Source organism: Somniosus microcephalus, chromosome 29 (genome assembly GCF_052327205.1).
Source record: "Somniosus microcephalus isolate GS21.2 chromosome 29, FLI_Smic_1.0, whole genome shotgun sequence".
In the NCBI taxonomy this organism is placed as follows: Eukaryota; Metazoa; Chordata; class Chondrichthyes; order Squaliformes; family Somniosidae; genus Somniosus; species Somniosus microcephalus.
In genome coordinates this window covers 31247036-31254358 of record NC_141015.1, presented here as the reverse complement: position 1 = coordinate 31254358, position 7323 = coordinate 31247036, and positions in this window count along the sequence as shown.

Here is a 7323-nt window from a genome sequence, read left to right as displayed (position 1 = left end):
ACGCTTGTAAAACATTTATCAGCTTCCGCCAGCTACCTGTAAACTTTCCTAGCTTTTGTTTCATGTGTATGTGTGTGGGAGACAAGATAGTCAGGATTCAAAATAACAACAGAAAATGCTGGAAAAACTCAGCAGGCCAGGCAACATCTGCGGAGAGAGAAACAGAGTTAACGTTTCAGGTCGAAGACCCTTCTTCAGAACTGAAGGTTTCGACCTGAAACGTTGACTCTGTTTTTCTCTCTCCACGGATGTTGCCCTGGCCTGCTGAGTTTTTCCATCGTTTTCTGTTGTTATTTCGGATTTCCAGCATCCGCAGTATTTTGCTATCGCAGTCAGAATTCAAATTGGCTCCTCTGTTCGTTCTCTAAAACCTTCTCAATAAATGGTTAGAACATAAAAACATAGGAGCAGGAGTCGGCCATTCAGCCCCTCGAGCCTGCTCCACCATTCAATAAGATCATGGCTGATCTTCTACCTCATCTCCATTTTCCTGCACTATCCCCATATCCCTTGATTCCCTTAGTATCCAAAAATGAGTTACATTCTCAAATTCACACAAGCTGGGGAGATTATTTTCCAGGAAGTTGGACGTACGGTAATATTTTATGAAATAACTTTTATGAACAATTATAGATGCATATTTGTATTATGAAACATTCAGCACTGTTAGATCTAGAACTCTGGAAGCAGGGAACTAATTTTAAGAATGCTGGCTGCACATATTGGGAAATCATGGCTTCACTCTGCTCAGTCCAATACCAATCCCCGAATGAGTACTCGCTGCTTCCTCTTTTTAAGCCAATTCCTTATCCACCTACACATTTTATCTAAGTTACCCACTACCTTGAGCTTGTGTAGCAGCCTTTCATGTGGAACTTTTCCGAGGGTTTTTCTGAGGGCTGAGTTTCATTGCCAGATCAGAAGAGTATAGGTCTGAGGTCATCGCCCTGAAACTTTTGTAATGCCACGCATTGAATACTACTCTTGGATGGAATGAGGGAGCCATCCAAGCCAAGTGGTGCAGAGAGGGGCAATGTGGTTGATCCCAAACTGAGTAAGGAGAGATTATAGAGTTTGATTTCTTTAGCCTCAAAATGAAGTGAATAAGAGGAGACCTAATAGACCTTTATATATATATATATATATATATACTAGCTGGGGGGAGCCCAGCTTTGCCAGGGCTGTTTTGGGCCAGGCGGTTTAAATCGAGTGCCAGGCTTTGGGGCCTCTCTGTGTCCCTCTGTGAATCTGGTGCCGGGCAACATTTTAAATCGAGTCCCAGGCCTTTGGGCCCTGTCTGTGTCCCTTTGTGAATCTGCTACCGGGCAACATTTCTACCTTTTAATACCTTGAAAGATGAAAGTGAAAGTACTTATAAAACGTTTTTGGTAAATCTTATGTTATTTTTAAAAGAGATACTAACTTTTTCAAAGCTGGATGATCAAAGTAGTTTGAGCTGGAAGCTGAAGTAATGGCAGTGAAACAATGGCTGCCACATCCCTGAGATGAAAACGATTAGTCCCGCCCACACACACACACACACACACACACCGATTGGCCAACCATCAGGGGACTGTACTGTAGGATTGGTCAATCGTGACGGCACAGGATTGGTCGAACCTTGACGTCAGTCAATCAATGCTAAGTAGCAGATAATGAAATTAATTTTGAAGGTTTTTTGCATAAGGCGCGAACAATTTTCGTCCGACCGAAAAGTAAATATGCTTACGAGCGTCCCGGAAGCGTAAGCTTTCTTCGGAGGTAACGCGCACGTAGGTACGCTCTATAACTTTCGAGCGCATAGCCGGACAGACGCACACGTGAGGATAGACAGAAGGACAGACAGACAGAAGGACAGACAGACAGATCGATTCCTTTATTATATATATAGATGATATATAGAGTGGAATAGTTAGTTAATCCTGAGTGTTATTGCAAGTTAAATCAAGAATGCAGGACAAACAGACATAGGTACAAACTGGGTAAAAGCCAAACTTAGGACCAATGTCAGGAAGCACTTCTTCATACAAAGAGTGAGCAACATCTGGAATGGTAGAGTAGTAGGGCCAAAGATTCTGGAGTCATTCAAGAGAAAATTAGATGCTTTAATGGGGGGGATTGTAGGTTTCTAAGGAAGGATGAACTAGAAGAGCCGAATGACCGCCTTCATCCTTGTGATCCAACAACACCAAAAAACGATTATCTGCCCATTTATCTCAACGCTGTTAATGGGATCTTCTGCACAAAATAGCTGCTGTGCTTGCACACATGTCACTGCATTTCAAAGTAATTCAATGCAAGTGAAGTGCTTTGAGATATTTTTAAGAGATGCGATAAGGTGCTATATAAATGCAAATCTTTCTTTATATTAAAGCTTCAAATTCCATATTGGCCTGTGGCTTTGGCTCCCATCAAAGTGAGACAAATTGGCCTGTAATTTGCGAACAGCGACAAAGCAAAGGCGTTTGCTGCTGGCCCCGGAGTAAGCTTCCCACAAAGATCTCGCGATCTCTGTGGCGAGAAGTTCAGCTTTTCCGATGTGCGGTTGAAATCAGTGTCAGTTAATGGGGAATCCCTAACGCGAGCTGCTGTGACATCAACAAGCTGCCTAAACAGCCAATCACAATTCAGAATTCTCACAGACAGCAAACCAAGAAGTGAGTAAGCTCCTTCGATTCTAAATTATTAAAAATGTTAGAGAGCAAAACAAAGATTGGGGCTCTCACAGGAGGACAAGGCAAACCTGAAATAAAGATGAACAAACTTTTTTTTAAATTGTAATTTTTAAAAAAAAGTTTCTTCAAAATTTTAATTTTAATTAAAATGGATAGATAGCGACACTCCACAAAATTAAAACTAGTTTTGCAGGGCAATAAGGTTTGTTTAGCAGTCAATATGCTGTTAAAACTCCAGTTATACCTAATCCCAAAAGGCTTTAACTTTTAATAGGGTATTTAACAGCGATGTTATGCAGAAAAGTCACTGATTGGCGGCTGGGGGGTGGGGGGGAGGAGCGTCAGAGTGCAGCCAGTGTCGGAGCAGTGAATGACTGACCGCAACTTCAGGATTTCCGTGTTTAGATGCGCAAGCACTACATCCTGAAGTTGCGGTCAGTTTCAGAGAGGTAATATCGGCGAACGCTGCCAGTTCGCCGTTATTACCCACCGCAAATTCCGGCCCAATGTAATTAATTTGTGTCACATTCTAACTCTCCTAAATTTCATGAAGCAATCTCTGTCTGACACTATAGTCAGTGGTCTCCCTCTATGAACATTGGTCTTCAAGGCAAGCTTTGGCGTAAGTCAATTTTATCCACTATTGTAATTTGGGGTACAATTCACCTTTGGTGAGGAGTTTCGAACATACACCTATGGACAATGACGGGCAGGTAAAGAACCTCTGGCCCATCCAGCATGTCCCACAAGGAGTTTTGAATGCTTGTGCCTGAATAGTAAGAACATGGGGAGATTTTATACCAGTACATCACCTAAAATTGTGGAGCGACAGAGAACATCACAAAAATAATTGCCCCGGATCAATTGTATAGACGGCAATTTATTCCATCAAACAATATTGATTGTCAAGCACAATTTTGTATGAATTCAGAAGCCAGTGAATAAGGGATTGACTCCCTAGCAATACCCCTTTCATCCACAAGGCGACGCGAATAAACCTTGCTTGGAAAGGTCTAGTGACTCAGGTGAGAATTTATTGGGAGTTTTCGCTGGAGTCTTCACCTCGCTGTGCCGGCAATGCGTTATTAAAATGTGTTTCACCCGTTTTAAGCAAGGGGTCGTTGAGTTTCAGAGTCACTTTCATCTTTCGGTGCTGTCTGAAATCCCTCAAACAGTCATACTGTTGGCTGCTTCCTAGTAATTGGTTCCCATTTATTTTCTTCTGTTTTTTTTCCAATCAGCGCGCTCCCCAAGTTTGAAGAAATCTGCTGCAAACTTGCGCCATAGTAACAACGTATTAACGGCGTAAGACTCCCTGGAGACAGCAGCAATCTTATGCTGTTTTGGTTTGCCATCCCGTGGAATATAAATCCAGGGCGATTTCACACCCAATTTGCAAAAGTTCTCAGCGGGGACCACTGGAGCCCGCTGGAGACTTCATAGAATCATAGAAATTTACAGCACAGAAGGAGGCCATTTCGGACCATCGTGTCTGCGCAGGCGGACAAAGTGCTATCCAGCCTAATCCCACTTTCCAGCTCTTGGTCTGTAGCCCTGTAGGTTAGCACTTCGAGTGTACATCCAAGCACTTTTTAAATGTGATGAGGGTTTCTGCCTTTACCACCCTTTCAGGCAGTGAGTTCCAGACCTCCACCACCCTCTGGGTGCAAGACATTTCCCCTCAAATCCCCTCTAAACCTTCTACCAATTACCTTAAATCTATGCCCCCTAGTTGTTGACCTCTTCATAAAGTTATCTGACCTTAATTTGAATATTTAGAGAGTTGAGACTTTCCCCTCCCCACTCTGTAAGCACTTACTTCAGGGATACAGTATCCAGTTTTGTGCAGATCACTTCTAAACAGGAGAGTTAAGAGTGCCAGCGAGGGAGGAGACAGCAATGTCTATTATATCTCTTAATGCCTCTTCTCCTGCCTTCCATCCTATCACAGTCTCTTTTGTTCTTTCATCCCCTCCCCCATTTCCCAGCCCCTAAACTTGCTTTAAAATCTGTTCCATTTCCTGCTTTTTTCCAGTTCTGACGAAATGTCTTTGACCTGAAACATTAACTCTGTTTCTTTCTCCACGGATGCTGCCTGGCCTGCTGAGCTTTTCCAGCATTTTCTGCTGTTATTTCTATTAAGCATTGGTTCTGCCAAGCTGGAACTGCAGTTGCTGATCTCAGGACTTTCGGCTGTAGTATAAACACACCCTAAAGTGGAGTGAGATCTCTGATTCATTTCCTCACGTTTACTATATTTGGCACGTAGGGAATTCAGGTTGGAAACGAAAAGTGTGAGATGACTCCGAGAGAGGTCTGACACTGGCCTTAATGCATTTGTGGCGTCAGATTGGGACCCGGGTTCCAAGTTAGACTGGCTCTTCTATGTCAATGCGTGCCTGCAAACATTGCAGTAAAACTTCACCCAAAGTAATGTTGTGTGGTCCAGAAGCTGTTTTGCAGTAACAAGATGTATGGACCCTAAATTACAGGTACTAACCTATTTAAAATCAATGGCTTGCTGTTTACATTGATGAAGGGTCCCTGACCTGAAACGTTAACTCAGTTTCTCTCTCCACAGATGCTGCCTGGCCTGCTGAGTATTTCCAGCATTGTCTGTTTTTATTTCAGATTTCCAGCATCCGCAGTATTTTGCTTTTGTGTCAATATTTTAAAGCATAGTTGGCTAAAGGATCTTGCAATTTGCCTCCAGTTCAAGCACCCTAAGACCACTTGTATAAGAGTAACACTCACCGACATTTATTCAGAAGACACTGGTCCAGAAAGTTCATTGGAATCCTTCCCATAAGTCATTAGAAGCTGATTTAAAGTCTGGGGCTGATAACTATTCTTGCCTTACAGTGAAAGGCACTGCACAAAGGCAAGCTTAGAAGATCCATCTTTACTAAGGAGTGTGCGTATTTAAATATAATAACCTGCAACTCTTCAAATGAAGACTTGGGTGCGAGAGAGAGGCAAATATGTGAGACTTTAACGTTGAATTAAAAAGGTATATGTTTGTTATTTTATTTTAGTTTAAACGTTTTATGTTGCATTGAATTTCATTTATAAATTGCTTCTCTTGTTACTAAAAACGAGATTCCCTAATCAATTTAAATATATATTGAGCTGTTTTCTCTGTAGAACGAGAGTTGGCCCTTACAGGGAGGCAGACAAAAGGCTGGAAACTATAGACCAGTTAGCATAACATCTGTGGTTGGTAAAATGTTGGAGTCCATTGCACTAACAGGACATTTGGATAAGCATAATTTAATCGGACAGAGTCAGCATGGTTTTACGAAGGAGAAGTCATGTTTGACAAATTTGCTCAAATTCTTTGAGGACGTAACAAACAGGGTGGATAAAGGGGAACCAGTGGATGTGGTGTATTTGGACTTCCAAAAGGCATTTGACAAGGTGCCACACAAAAGATTACTGCACAAGATAAAAAATCACGGAATTGGGGGCAATATACTGGCATGGGTGGAAGATTGGCTATCAAACAGAAAACAGAGAGTTGGGATAAATGGTTCATTCTCAGGTTGGCAATCAGTAACTAGTGGTGTTCCGCAGGGGTCAGTGCTGGGACCCCAACTCTTTACAATCTATATTAACGATTTGGAGGAAGGGACCGAGTGCAACGTATCCAAGTTTGCTGATGATACAAAGATGGGAGGGAAAGCAGTGAGTGAGGAGGACATAAAAAACCTACAAAAGGGCATAGGCAGGCTAAGTGAGTGGGCAAAAATTTGGCTGATGGAAAGTGTGAGGTTATGCACTTTGGCAGAAAAAATCAAAGAGCAAGTTATTATCTAAATGGAGAGAAACTGCAAAGTGCTACAGTACAAAGGGATCTGGGGGTCCTGGTGCATGAAACACAGAAGGTTAGTATGCAGGTACAGCAGGTGATCAGGAAGGCCAATGGAATCTTGGCTTTTATTGCAAGGGGGATGGAGTATAAAAGCAGGGAAGTCTTGCTGCAGTTATACAGGGTACTGGTGAGGCCACACCTGAAATACTGCGTACAGTTTTGGTTTCCATATTTAAGAAAAGATATACTTGCTCTCGAGGCAGTTCAGAGAAGGTTCACTCGGTTGATTCCGGAGATGAGGGGGTTGACTTATGAGGAAAGGTTGAGTAGGTTGGGCCTCTACTCATTGGAATTCAGAAGAATGAGAGGCGATCTTATCGAAACATATAAGATTGTGAGGGGGCTTGATCGGGTGGATGCGGGGAGGATGTTTCCACTGATGGGTGAGACTAGAACTAGGAGGCATAATCTTAGAATAAGGGGCTGCCCTTTCAAAACTGAGATGAGGAGAAACTTCTTCACTCAGAGGGTAGTAAATCTATGGAATTTGCTACCTCAGAGAGCTGTGGAAGCTGCGACATTAAATAAATTTAAAATGGAGATAGACAGTTTCGTAGCTGATAAGGGAATTAAGGGTTACGGGGAGAGGGCAGGGAAGTGGACATGAGTCTAAGTTCGGACCAGCCATGATCCTATTGAATGGCGGCGCAGGCCCGAGGGGCCGTATGGCCTACTCCTGCTCCTACTTCTTATGTTCTTATGTTCTCTGACCCACCTTGCCTCCGGCCGTGTCCAAGGTTGCGTCAGATAAGATTACTGGTAATGTGATTGGATATA